This window comes from Podarcis bocagei (assembly GCF_964188305.1).
Source record: "Podarcis bocagei genome assembly, chromosome: 9".
Taxonomy (NCBI): domain Eukaryota; kingdom Metazoa; phylum Chordata; class Lepidosauria; order Squamata; family Lacertidae; genus Podarcis; species Podarcis bocagei.
Window position 1 is genome coordinate 61741695 of NC_138134.1, and position 15100 is coordinate 61756794.

At 41.6% G+C, this 15100-nt stretch overlaps 1 protein-coding gene and 1 long non-coding RNA gene across 7 annotated transcripts in view; one reads left to right on the forward strand and one right to left on the reverse strand.

Annotated features, from left to right (window-relative positions):
• The window catches only part of PDLIM5 (PDZ and LIM domain 5), a 126229-nt gene that overhangs the window by 92921 nt on the left and 18208 nt on the right, over positions 1 to 15100 (reverse strand). The window lies entirely within an intron of this gene.
• Positions 1787 to 9593, forward strand: LOC308594420. The gene is made up of 3 exons (XR_014011461.1): positions 1787 to 2254; positions 4265 to 4379; positions 9169 to 9593. It is a non-coding gene; the product is annotated as an uncharacterized lncRNA (long non-coding RNA).

Here is a 15100-nt window from a genome sequence, read left to right on the forward strand (position 1 = left end):
GCAGGGGGGAGATGTCAACTGTAAATGATGGTGAGAGTATATGTTGCAAGAAATGCCAACTGACTATACATCAGAGAGCACAATATGAAGCCACCAGCACTATTGCACACTCACTGATGCCTCCTGCCCTGTCTAATTTTTATATTTACAGGAATTAGAAGCGGCTGCCTGTTTTTTTTTATCAGGCTGCCTATGTTTTATTTGTTTCAGAAGAGTCTAAGTGCCTTCTGGAGGGTCCTGGGAATCATCAGCGTTTTTCTCTCATGATTTCCAATTGTGCAGGTTGGAGACTCCCTTAGAGTTTAGTGCATGTCTAATGTAAGACTCAGCTAGAGTCAAATGTGAAGTTTAGTGGATAATGTGTATGCTTGGGTTCTGTTCCTTGGGCCATTCCATAAACCCAAAAGACTTTGTTCCCCTGGTAGAGTCTAACAAGTTTTCCTATATAACTCTGAGGATTATTAAAGCCTGCCTATTATTTATATGAACCTAAAGAGAATAACTTCACTTGTTTATGAAAACAAAAAATAAGTGCAAGCAAATATAGTCCAATCAGAATGATATTTTTGGCGATTCCAATATCATGCCTACCTTCACATTCTCTTAATTTAACTTGTACACAATTCCAGATTCACGGCATTTCAAAACTCAAAATGAGTCGCAAATGAGCAAACTGGTTGGGAAAATGTTTGGTTCCCCCAGTGGAAGGTGCTGCAAAAATTGAGTGCTGTTGGTATTCAACAGCTTATGTTTCACAAAGGTGCCATTTACTTAGTGCTCCACAAGAGCCTGCCTGAGCCGAAAGCGCAGCATGAAAATGTACATGACATTTGCTGGTATTGTAAATGTCATTAGACACATACCATGCCACGGTATGTCAGCCCTCAGTAATAAGGATTTCAGAATACGCTTCATGCATTCTACTTGCCTGGCTGCATCAAGATGATAAATTTGTAGTCAGAAGATCTGGCCAAGAAATTTTAGCTTCCTGTAGCATGCTTTATTAAGCAGACCTCTGCTACAATTATAGTGCTACACAATGAAATATACTCACAGCAAAGTTGCTTGGCTGCTTTCTATCGAAAGTACAGGTATGACTTTTCACACAATTCTGGCTTCAGTTTTCCACCAGCCACACCAATTTAAATAGCAGTTACATTACAAGTATGACCTGAAACAGCCTGTTGCAGCGTATTTTCAATCCATAACAGGAGTACTGCTCAGAGCTGCAGCCAGGCATACTTTAAAGACTGAGCTTAAGGAGGGCTATTATTTCTTCCCCTGCCTTCAGTTTTTCCTTTGTCAGTTGACACTCAACACTCTGTGGCTCCTGCAGGCCACTAATCATGCTCAGTGTTCACTGGGTTGGGGTTTTTTTTTGGGGGGGGGGGTAGGTGCGCCTTCTGTTGTTTTTTAAGAAAAGGTTTTGTACTTCTGTATACTGTACTTCAGGGACGTGGGTGGCGCTGTGGGTTAAACCACAGAGCCTAGGACTTGCTGATTTGAAGGTCAGCGGTTCGAATCCTCGCAACAGGGTGAGCTCCCGTTGCTTGGTCTCTGCTCCTGCCAACCTAGCAGTTCGAAAGCACATCAAAGTGCAAGTAGATAAATAGGTACCACTCCGGCGGGAAGGTAAACGGCATTTCCGTGCGCTGCTCTGGTTCGCCAGAAGCAGCTTAGTCATGCTGGCCTCATTACCCGGAAGCTGTACGCCGGCTCCCTCGGCCAATAAAGCGAGATGAGCGGCGCAACCCCAGAGTCGGCCACGACTGGACCTACCTTACTTTATACTGTACTTCAGGGTTCAACCCATGAAGCATGTTGATGCCTTGCTCTTTTTTCTCTATGGCTCTGTGCTATAGCCACTCGGCTGCATGCAGTTTGCTCTTAGATGGGGATGGTTCACACCTTTTAAATAGCTGGCTGCATCATCCTTTCTATCACATACTAACTATATCCAACTGTTCGGTAATCCATCTATGTAATTTTGCTTTGGATTTAAATTTGGTCTTTAATTCCTAGTTTGCAAATGAGTACTGAGGAAGAAGTTGGCAGTGAAGACTTCACCCATAATACTGGCATTGAAAGTATGTGAATAATTACAGACTTGTCGTTTTCTCCCAAGGGTACCTAAATCAACAGCAACACTACTTTATAAAGTGTCGAGTATTTAAACAGAGCTAACAGTAGAGCGATTCTTCCCTGCAAATAGAGGACATGAAGTGCTATGGACCATTGGGATAATCAAGATTTGGTGAGCACACAGCCCACTACTGCTTTGCCTTCCAGAAAACATGCCAAAAAAATCTATACTGCTAGTTTTTATATAATAGCTCCAAAGAGGTATCTGGCACAGTCTGGTGGGACTGCACCACTTAATATAGGCAGGAGAAACATACAGAAATCATTTATATTATTTCCCCCATTCAACCAAAGTACACAGGATTCCCAGACTGTCCTCTATCAAGGAAGCTCCAAACCTGCTTAGCATCACCAAGACTGTAGTTCTGAGAAGCTACAGACCTTGCTCTGGGACCAGCAACCAATTTGAAACAGCATTCAGAAAGAAAGGTTTCAGCCTAGGCGTCTACTTGATGTGCTACTTATTCCAGGTCTTTACTGCTGCATAACAATAAAGGATTGGGGACTAGTCAAACATTCTGTTCCCCCATATGCATTATGTGTATCTTAAATATATTATTTCAGTCTCTATTTGAGAATTTTATTTTTACTTTTAAAACAAAAACGTACCTTTTGGGAAGGATCAAAATTGTGACCATTCCAAGGACAGCTCCACAACCCACTTCTGTGTATGGAAATACACACACACACACACACACACACACACACGTAAAAATCCAACTTGGAGATTACACCTGTGGCACTATGAAACCTTCCCTATTTCATACTGAGATTAAGTCAGCAGCAATTGTAACAGCTGCTAGGGATACAGACTGAATTGGTCTGGAACAGCCTCCCTTGGGAGGTGGTGGACTCTCCTTCCTTGGAGGTTTTAAAGCAAAGGTTGGATGGCCATCTGTCATGGATGCTTTAGCTGAGATCCCTGCATTGCAGGGGGTTGGACTAGATGACCCTTGGGATCCCTTTCAACTCTGCAATTCTATGATTCTATTGTCTGGGGGGGAGCATCTTGATACTCATTCACAGTTTGGGGCTGTTTGGAGACGCTGTTTCACAAGATCAACTTAGCTGCATTTCACTGAAACCCTCTCTGTAAAAAGGCAATATATCAAAACAAACCCAAGGCCATTTGGGGTATTTGGAAAGGAAAAATAAAGTTAGAGCAATAAAAACCATAAGTGCTGTCTGGAGGTTTGGGAAGGAATGTTTCAACATCAGCTGTATTATGAGGAAAGCTTCCTCCTTTCTTGATCTGATCTGACTACTGGGACACTAATAGCTCTCACTTATTTGTTTTCCATTTCAACCGAAAGGGAGGAGTTGTGCTTTCCCAGGAATGCCATGTGCAAAACAGAAAGGCTCCAATTTCTGTATCCTCAGTTTGGTTCTGCTTTTAATAGCAGCAGCCCTCATTTCCCACTATTATTACCTTTTTCATGGATCCACCCAAATCCCAAGTAGCAGTACAAGTGCTACCACTGCAACCCTTTATATGCACTGTGCAATCTCCTACTGATGTTTCTACCCCTTGACTTTGTAACACACCGAGTTTTAACAGCCATGGATGTTTAAACCTCTTTGCATGTATATGGTTCTTTCTATACAAAATGCTACATGGGAAACAATTCACAAATAAAATAATGTGATGTTAGGACAGCATGTCTTGTTTTTCAACCTCAAGCTGCCGTCATAGATTTTTCTTTAAAAAACAAACAAACTGGTCAATTGCTGGTTTTCATCCATCCAGCTAAAGGGATAGTCTCTCCCCACTTTTATCCTCAGAACCGGTAAATTAGGCTAAGAGATACTGTATGCGTCTCATTGTTGCACCATCAAGAAAAGTTACTTAAGTGGTGAAACAGAGTCTTATCAGTGTTGACACCCTGACTAGGGCATTCCTCCCCTTAAGCAGCACAACTAGCAGTGAAACTGTTGTCATTTTTTCATCAGGTGAAAACTCATCTCCTTATTTGGCCTTTTGTGGATTGTTAGGAATTTTATCACAGCTGCAAGTGAGGAACCCATATTGTGGCTGGTTATTTCATTATTGTATTTTTATCTGCTTTTGTAAAGTTGGGTTGAACTGATTTTAATATAGTGTTTTTTCTGTTTTATTGTACAGGACTGCAGCCCAGTTTAGGATTATATAATGGAGAAACTAGAAATGGTCATATTAAAAAAAAGAAAATGAAAGACAGTTAGGAGAGTTTCCCTGCAGCACACTTTAAAATCATCAAGTAGGTCTGAGATGTAAGGTAATTTTGGTCTACTAACTTGGACTCCTTTTGTGCTTGCTTATTTGCAAGAAAGCTCAAAAAGGCGATTTCTGACAATTTATGGTGACATAATTTATTGTGGAACAATCTTTATTCATGACAGTCTATGTTTTTTTGAAAGCATTCATTCATTGGCCTTTAAAAACCTACAGGGCTTACTATCATAAACAAATGGCTTATGGAATATTTTATTGCCAGAAAATCCTACAAAGCGCAATCAGAGATTTACAGAGTATTCAATCCTATACATGTCTGCTCAGATGTAAGCTGAACTGAGTTCAAAAGGAGCATATGGGATTGCGGTCTACATGGTTATTTTTATTACTCATGTAGATATTCTTAAGAAAGATACAGAAAGAAAATCGCCAGTGGTAGAAAATATGACCCTGCAAACTCCTCATAACAAAATGACCAAGACTAATTCCTATTAAGAGGTGCAAAGGCTACACGTTTAATACAAAAACAGCAGCTTGATGCCTGTGTTTGCATATGGAAACGCTCAAACTGCCCCTAGTTCTTGATATACACTTAAAGCTTTTAACAAAAAAATGTGTTTTCCAGCAAGCATATCCACACACTGCAATAACGTACAGCAAATAATTTATTGTGCTTCTATCAGTCATGGAGAGGGATAAAGCATTATGAAGAACACTAAAACCCTGTGTCCAGAACACAATTCTGTCTCCTTATAAGATTTTACAAGCAGTCATTCAATCACATGCACGTAAGGCTAACTTCTGAAACTGCAAGGGCTAGGAACTGAAAGAAAGAAAGAAAGAAAGAAAGAAAGAAAGAAAGAATCACAAGCCCTACGTTTACCTTAGAATCATAGAATCATAGAGTTGGAAGAGACCACAAGGGCCATCGAGTCCAACCCCCTGCCAAGCAGGAAACACCATCAGAGCACTCCTGACATATGGTTGTCAAGCCTCTGCTTAAAGACCTCCAAAGAAGGAGACTCCACCACACTCCTGGGCAGCAAATTCCACTGTCGAACAGCTCTTACTGTCAGGAAGTTCTTCCTAATGTTTAGGTGGAATCTTCTTTCTTGCAGTTTGGATCCATTGCTCCGTGTCCGCTTCTCTGGAGCAGCAGAAAACAACCTTTCTCCCTCCTCTATGTGACATCCTTTTATATATTTGAACATGGCTATCATATCACCCCTTAACCTCCTTTTCTCCAGGCTAAACATGCCCAGCTCCCTTAGCCGTTCCTCATAAGGCATCGTTTCCAGGCCTTTGACCATTTTGGTTGCCCTCCTCTGGACACGTTCCAGTTTGTCAGTGTCCTTCTTGAACTGTGGTGCCCAGAACTGGACACAGTACTCCAGGTGAGGTCTGACCAGAGCAGAATACAGTGGCACTATTACTTCCCTTAATCTAGATGCTATACTCCTATTGATGCAGCCCAGAATTGCATTGGCCAGAATTGCATTGTTATTCTTCTCTCCCTTAATTTTGACCCAAATGCTCTCACTTTGGCCTTGAGGTTCTAAATCTTGGATCTCTTCACAGGTATACACATCCCTGACATATAACGCCACTCCTCCTCCTTTCTTGTCTGTTTCTCTGAAATAGATTGTATCCCTCCATTATTACATTCCAATCGTGGGACTTATCCCACCAGGTTTCAGTGATGCCTATTATGTCATATTTAGTTTGCTGTACCAAGAGCTCAAGCTCATCTTATTTCCCATGCTTTGCGCATTAGTGTACAGACATTGAAGTCCATTAATCATTCCCCCGTGTCTCTTATTTAAGGATTTTTTCCTCCCACCACTAGGTCTGCGTGCTGTTTGCTCCATTTGGTCTATGACATTTGGATGATCATCTTCATCAATTGATAGACTCCTACCTTCAGGAGCACTGTTTCCCTCCCCCATATTAGTCAGTTTAAAGACCTCCTGATGAAGTTTCTGAGATTTTTGGCAAAAACATTCCTCCCAACCGTTGTGAGGTGCAGCCCATTGCTTGCCAGAAGTCAATCTTCAAGAAACTGCAGTCTGTGATCTAAGAATCCAAACCGTTCCTGTTTACACCATTTGTGAAGCCAGCTGTTCACTTCCAATATTTTTTCCTCTCTCCCTGGGCCACGTCGTTCAACTGGGAGGACAGATGAGATGACAATTTGTGCATTTAATTGCTTCAATTTCCTGCCCAGAGCCTCGTAGTCTTTTTTGATTTTCTGGAGGCTATTGCTTGCAGTGTCATTGGTTCCCACATGAACCAAGAGGAAGGCGTATTTGTCAGTGGGTTTTATGATTCCTTGCAGTCGTTCAGTTACATCTTGGATCTTAGCCCCGGGGAGACAGCACACTTCCCGAGACATCTTGTCAGGCCCACAGATCACTGCTTCTGTTCCCCTCAGTAGGGAATCCCCTATCACCACTACACGCCTCCTCTTAGGTTTGGTCGGGGTTCTTCCGTGAGCTGTCCGTTCCAAGGTCGCCTGCACGTTCCCTGAGGACTGACTTTGCTGATCGTCTTCATATACCTGATCGACTGTAATGAGGGAGAGATCCTCAAATGGAGTCTGCTCTTCGTCTTCCATGCTAGGGGAGAGGACTTCAAAGCGATTGTGTATTTCTAACAATCAGAGCGAACCCTGGGCCTCCTACTTCTTTGAGTCACGTTTCTCCATATATCTGGCACCTGTGTTGGTGAACTAGCCTCCTCAGGGGTGTCCCCTGTCTCCTCCTTGGTGGAGACGGTGTTCTCTGTTGCTTCCAAGAAGAGCTCCAGCTCTCTAATTCTCTGGAGCGTAGCTACACGTTCCTCCAGTTGCTGGACTTTGTCTTCTAAGAGGGCAATCAACATACAATTGCTGCAGGTAAAGCTGCCTGCAACCTTTGGCAAGATGGCAAACATTGCGCAGGAACCACAGGCGACTGCAGCTGTTCCCTCACCCTCCATCTTGAAAACGTGTCGTTGGGGGTGGCTACAGTGGTCCTCCATCTTAAAAAGCGTGAAGACAGGACAAATAACCCCCCCCCCAAAAAAAACCTAGGTCTCCCCCAACAAACGTTTGAGACTAGCTCCCCTAAATCCAAAAGATGGATAAAAACGGCCGCTGCCCTGCAAGCTCTGATAAGCTCCTCCCACAGCTAATCACCTGACTGAACAGAAACCCTGCCCCCTCTGACCTTTGCACAGGGAGAGCAGCTAATCAGCCACAAGAAACACACACACAAGAAAACTCTTTTGCTCCTCCTTCAGGTGCTGCCCTGCAAGCTCTGATAAGCTCCTCCCACAGCTAATCACCTGACTCAACAGAAACCCTGCCCCCTCTGACCTTTGCACAGGGAGAGCAGCTAATCATTGAAGGCACTACCTTTCATTTACTCCACCTGAGTATTTCATAAGAGAAAGCTGTACAAAAAAAACACCCTACACACAAAACTAGAAAAGCCCATAGGCTTTGTATAAGAGGAAAAATGTATTTCGTAAGATAGGTGTTGGGAAACAGCAACAACAAAGCCTCCTCCAAAATGGCTTTCTTCCTTTCACAGCCACTTTTTCAAGAAAGGGAATTTTTCTTTACTTTTTGGGTTGTAACTAAAGATTTGTTGGGTTTTTTGTCTGTAAAATAGTGCTTGGTTGCATCAAAGTAACATTGCACAATTGACGTTCTGTTCTCAAACCATGAAGGCTCTTGATATTGCATCATCTATATGACCACCACCACCGCTGGAAACACTCTTTCATTTAACCTCTGCCCTAGCAGTAATTGGGTTGTTTTATAGGCAGTGTGTATATATTTATGTACACAGTTTGTATCTACAAAAAAGAAAGGAACAACAACCTAAGCTTGCAGTGTAAAAAATAATAATAATCAAATCCTTAAATGTGCATTAAGAAGAATTCCACCACAAGGGAGACAAAATACATACTTTAAAATACAGTGACTACAATAAAGCTCAAAAGGACAAATAGGTTCATGACCTGACAAGTGGTATGAGGTTATACATCCAAGAAAAAGCAGAGAGAAAAACCGTGTCCAAATAAGGAAGAGATGAGTGTGAAAATTGAGCCTTGCAGAGATTTGAGTGTAGTTGCTGGAATAGTTTAAGCTGTCACTATGAACATACAGGCTAAAAAGCTTTCATTTTAAAAGGCGGTTCAAATAATTGGAAGTTCCTTTCTGACCCTTTATGCCTTTAAAAAGAACAAAAATAGCAGCTGCAGCAGGACAGTGTCAGTGAAAATCTCGCTACTGGTCAAAACTCTCATTTTCTTGCTCCTCCATGTTAAAAATGTAACTGGATAAATTTTGTTTCAGTTCTGTTTTCTGTAGGAATTGTGAAACCCAGTTCTATCCAAGTTAAACCAAATGGGCCCTGCTTAATTCAGTGGGACCAGCTTTAGCATATAGCAATACAGCCTAAAAAAGCTTCATATCACTGTCATGAATCGTAGCTTAATCGGTTAAGATAATCTTGTGGAGGCCTCCAACATCATGTTTAGTTATGGAGCCTGGAAAGCAGAACGTTGTGATAATGACATTTTAACGCCTTTTCATTAAAAGCTACTGGTTTTAAGAAGCAGGGACCAGGGAGATCATTTGAAAAACAAGATTAGGGTGAGGAAAGCATCAAAGAGGCAAAGAACAGGGCCTTATGCTGATAAAGAAACAGTAGCTCTGGAAGTTTTGCTTTGCAATGTGTCAACATTAAGAATGACAAATGTATCCTGGAGCTGCCATGGGCTTTTATGTCCCTTGCCATGTTCCGAACAATGCATCATAATTTCAGGTCTCACGGACATTACAAGCCTCCTACCACATTGCGACTAGCTTCAAAAGAGACACAGATGTTGCTTTCTGAGTACTGCTGAGGAGTACAGTGGAAACAAACTTCAAAGCAAAATAAATAAATAAATCAAAATTCCTTTCCTAGAAAACTGGACAGAATTTATTTATTATGGCTGAGCTGACAACATCAAGTCAAAGAAATAGGAGGCACAGTAAAAGAGGCTAAATATAAGGGGAAGGTGGAGTGGATGATCGTAGGAGGAAAGTACTGTCTTCCATCAAAGTTGTCACTAAAACAGAGTAGGGGTAGAGAAGTAGTTTTGTTTTATTTTTGTTCTAACTATTTATTTATGCTTTTATCTTGTATTTTTATCTTGTGATCCATCCTGAGATCTTTGGATGAAGGGTGGTAAGTAAGTAAGTAAGTAAATAACTAAATTTGCAGCAAAAGAAAAGAGTCTGAGCATAGCTATAGATGCATAATGATGTGAAAACTAATTAAATTCTTCAGTGGTGAGAAGGATCTTATAGCAGCCTTTCACAATCTGGTGCCCTTAAGAACTCCCAACAGCTCCAGAAATATGGCCATGGTATCGTTCAGCACATCCCGAGAGCCCCAGGGTGATAAGAGGCTGATCTACAAGCTAATCTACAAGTCTACCTACGATGGTACAGCCATTAACTAGGAGACGTGCAGATTCCTTCCTGGCTTTCCTGCATAACTTGGGAGCCACCTTTCTGAACAACATTAGCATAAATATTTCTGCAACACCTTATTTGCTGAGCCTGGTCCACAATGGGGTCAAGTAGGACACACATTCATTAAGGCTGTCTCTTGAGAGCCTTAAAGAACAGAATGGGTACACATGACTCTACGTTGCTTCCTGCCACCTTGTTGAAGGCCATGGGATGGAAGATCTAGAACACATGCTACTAAAGCAAGTTAAAGGGACAATCTTTGGAAAAGATTAGTGGATACAGATAGCTCAGATGTTGAAAAACAAATGTGTGCATCTAGGATGTACGCTTCAGGGTGCTTACCCAACCCATGCCAGGTGCACTCCAGGGCTTTGGTACACCTAGCAGTATGTTATGATTTAAGACTTTGTGGTTTCTCTTTGCTATAACAGACTAACACTGCTACGTCACTGAACCAAGGAGGTGGGAAATCAAGCATATACCTTAACTCTGTAGCTAATGTCCTCAGAATACAAAACAGAGGGCCTGCAGAGTTTACCTTAAACCTTGCTTTTTCCATAATGGTTTGGCCAATTAAAAAGAAAAATGGAAGCTTAACCATACTGGTCAGTAGAGTTGTTTTTGGTCTTTGCATGCAAAAGAAAGCACAGGAGATGATTCTGCAAAGCCGTGAACTCTACTGTCAGTAGTAACTTACAAGAAAGGCTCAACATTAATGCTCCGAGGAGCCTATACTGGCACCTCACTTTTACACACTACCCTGCATGTTAAGTTTCAGTTCAGCTATATAATGTAGTTTCAGTTCAGCTACATAATGGACCTTTAGATTCATCTCTCATCCCAAGTGAGAGAACTGACCCTACAGATTAAAAAAATATATATTCCTTATTTTTTTTCCAAAAGTCCTGGATCGTGCTTTTAGCAAAAATTTCTGCTTATGTCCAGATGTGCAAATAAGATTACAAGGAACTGAAACACACAACAGATGCCTGGAAGAAAGACAAAAATTTAAAGTTGATACTTTAAAGAATATTTTAATGTTATGCCCACTTCCAACACATCATATGCAGAAGCGCTTTTCAATTATATATTAAAACACAGTATCTAAAAACGGAATATTATACTCTGATTTTAAGTCTTTAAGACAAATTTTAAATAGTGTTTGCTTGATGAACCAGTGTGTAGTAAGTGCTAGGAAAAAACAGGCACAAACAAGTAGCACATTCAGCATCCACTACTGATTACAGCACTCCTAAGCAAACTTTGAAACCAAGATTTCAAAGTGATATAGATCAGAGGTCATATACGTCATAAATGCACACTCCTGGAATCTGGGGACATGGTGTTCCAGTGTAGACTGTTGCACATACCAGACATTAATTTGTAGAATTGAAACATACATAACAGTACTTTACTCTGAATTTTCAATGCATATACTTTGCTCGTTTAAAAATTTGGAAGCTACTGCATCAAAGAAAATTGTGGCATGAAGTCCATCACACATTTCTCTCCACAATTAGCACAATTTCACTATGCAGTAAGTCACATTTTTGCAGGTTAGAGCTACCCCAAAGATAACTGCATGAGAAGCGTTTACAATTAAAGCAAATGTTTAACTCTTTTTAAAATAATTGTTAAGGTGTCAATGCTGTGGGTTCGAAGGCACAGGATGCAGTAGCCTTGCTGAAGCTAAATTACCGTATTTTTCGCTCTATAACACGCACCAGACCATAACACGCACATAGTTTTTAGAGGAGGAAAATCCGTAGGCATGCCACCCATAGGCATTCCCTCCATAACACGCACAGACATTTCCCCTTACTTTCTAGGAGGAAAAAAAGTGAGTGTTATGGTGCAAAAAATACGGTAATCTGTGTGTGACCAGACCCAGGAATAAAGAGGCAAGAAACAAGTAATGGGCAGAACATTTTATTTACAGTACCTATAGGAGAAATGAGAAGAGTGGGAACCTAACTTAACTTCAACCTTGGGTGGGCAGAAACCAACCCATTTCAAGGGGCATGACAGGGAATAGCCCTGGGCTCCACTTGATGCTGACTACGGAGGCATTTCTGTCCCACAACTCTGGGTAGCTGTAGTGTTCCATTTCCAGGCTAAGGGCTCCACAAACCAGGTAGCTGCCTAGTTTCCGGAAAAGCCCTTCATCTTCAAAAGTACCTAAGGAAGGTCACCTGTTATCTAACCTTAATCTTTCCTGTATCTGCCCTGCCAACACTCTCAGATTTGGTAAAGAGCAGACTAGACAAACCTCCTTTACCAATCTGCATGTTGGCAAACAATTCCTACTCAGCCCCAAAGTGATTCTATACTGGAACAGAGCGCAGGCCGAGCAGGTGCAAGAAGAGCACCAAAGAAGCCTGTAGGGGGTGCGGTCAAGGCATATGACTACACACCCAAATACCAGGGCCAGCATGGTCTCCCTGCATCCAGGGCCAGCTGAAACAGTGCTCCCAATGCCCTCTCCACCACTACTCAGCATTCTGATACATTGCGATTACAGATGACCCACATATAAATGCTTGTTTCTGTGCACACACATCACTGGTGTTTTGATAAGACCTTTCCTCTTCAGGGATGGCAAAGTAGCAATGAGTTGCCATCAACCAAAAAGCCAGCATTAGGCAGCTTAAGATTTACCATTTCTAAAACGGACATTTATTTTATTCCAGTAAAGCCTGGGCAATTCATGGCCAACAATTTTACTCTGAAAGGTAAATCAAGCATTGTTTACAGAAAGCCGGGGGGGGGGGAGAGAGAGAGAGAGAGAGAGAGAGAGAGAGAAAGGACTTAATGATTGATGCTTTTAATGTCTGATGCCTTTCGATGTCTGATGTGCATAACCGAAATGGAAAAGCAATCTCGGTTTGCAGTGGGAGGTTTCATGGGAATGGCCTGGAGTTAGTTAGCATCTGGATGGATTATTGCAGTAAAATGATGTGGAGCATGTCATTGGTTTGGCATATGGGCATAAACGTACAGGATACGCTGCAGTAAGAGACACATTGGGGAAGCTAAGGGGGGAGAAAGTGCTTTTAAAAATCCAGTAAATGTTAGGAGTTTTTTCCCAGGCTATTAAAAAGAAAAGAAAATAAAAGGCATGAGAAACACACAACACTTTATAGCTTTTCGTACACATGCAGTTGGATAATTACTAACTAGCAGTTCTGGAGCAAGGGCTTCATAGCACCACTTTCCAGTCTAGGTGTCACAACCTGTACAATTTATGCTGAGTATGACTATGAAGTACAAGGACTTCACAGCACCTGAACTAAATCTTAATGCAACTGACTGCAACTTAAAGTGGTAAAAAGGGACGCGGGTGGCGCTGTGGGTTAAACCACAGAGCCTAGGGCTTGCTGATCAGAAGGTCGGCAGTTTAATTCCCCGCGATGGGGTGAGCTCCCGTTGCTCGGTCCCTGCTCCTGCCAACGTAGCAGTTCGAAAGCACGTCAAAGTACAAGTAGATAAATAGGTACCACTCTGGCGGGAAGGTAAACGGTGTTTCTGTGCACTGCTCTGGTTGACCAGAAGAGGCTTAGTCATGCTGGCCATATGACTCAGAAGCTGTCCCTCGGCCAATAAAGCGAAATGAGCACCACAACCCCAGAGTCGGCCACAACTGGACTTAATGGTCAGGGGTCCCTTTACCTTTACCTTTACCTTAAAGTGGTAAAACATATCCTGATGATGTGTCACCAAAACTTTCCAATAGCTACATAAATAAGTAAAACTCTGTCTATTATTTTTTTTATAAAATTTAATAATCATTATTGAAGCACAAGGAAACCAATATCCCAGTACCTTCACACTCCTAAAAATTTGGGCAGACCGCCATTTTCATTTGTTCGCTCAACGTTATTTCACACATTTTACTGCTGGAGAAGTTAGGCATATTAGTAAAATGCACACTTTCCATGTTGTGATATTGTGTTACTGCATTCAAAGATAAAATTACATATGACCCAGCATACAACAAATAAATATCCAGGGTGGGTGGTGGAATTGACGCAACACTTTCAGCTGCACTAATTGTTGCATACAGCATCTACTTTCTGGCACAATGGAAGGTATTCGTTAAGGATGACAAAAAAGAATGAAGTTAGGAAATAGTGCTCATAGCCTTCCAGCTGTACACTAGAATTTCACACAGACTGAAGAAGCTGAACCCTGATGGATATTTGAAACCAAGCTCTGTGCAAGCTAGCAGCAAAATTGTTTCATTGGACACTGTATATCTTGATGCATGAGACTTTAGCTGCAATGACTGTGAAAGGAGAGGAGTTTGTCTAAAAGTGAGTCAAAGTTGCAGATACAAAGAACACTCAAAGCCCCACTTGTCGTATTTATGCTTTCTCCTCAACTTCTATATCAGGGCTTGCCAACTCAGCACTCATGGGCAAAGGCTTTTACTGATGGCCCTGTGAAGCTGCCCTAGACTCTGAGTTGTTGTTCTTGTTGTTTTAAGTAAGTCTCTAGTCCTCCTGGAAAGAAAGTTATGAGTCAAAATGTGCAGGTACTTTTAAAGCAATTTCTGTGAAATGAGAGTGAGTGCCGTGTGGCTACCTTGTATATTTTCCCTGGAACTGAGGAATGTTCTCTGCTGCTATTGGTTAACAACAGCATCAGAGTGTTTGTGTGCAAGAGAGAGGAAGATATCAGTATTGTGTGATCTCCACAAGCAGGACATAGCTGACTTCCCATAAGGTTGTCGTGGTGGCTGTCTCTTATTTTTGTGTTTTGGTGCACGTGCACGGAGCAATTATTTTGTGATAGGTACCACCAGAACTCTCTCAAAATCTAAGCTGTGCCTTCTGGTCCAAAAAGGCTGGCAACTTCTTCTGTGCTATAGTTATGGAAAAGTAAAAACAATTAATAGACGGAAGTTTAGCTCTGTTTGTTTGTTTGTTTGTTTGTTTACAAGATCAAAATCTACCACATTCAACTATTTTGAGTGTGGCTTTCTCTATATGCACACAAATCAGCTGCCTCAGAAAGCATTTTATTTTCAGCAAGATGCTAACCACCATCTTATCAGATTGGCAGCTACCATTAACATGACATTGCTGCTTGAACAAGTGAAAACTAAGGCAATTCTCTATTAGCCACCAAAAGCTGGGGGGAAAGCAAATATGTTGAAAATTATGAAGTAAGAATTTTTAGCTTGATTTTAGCTCAAAGTATTCCCAGTGTTGGATAAACTGTAAAACTAACCT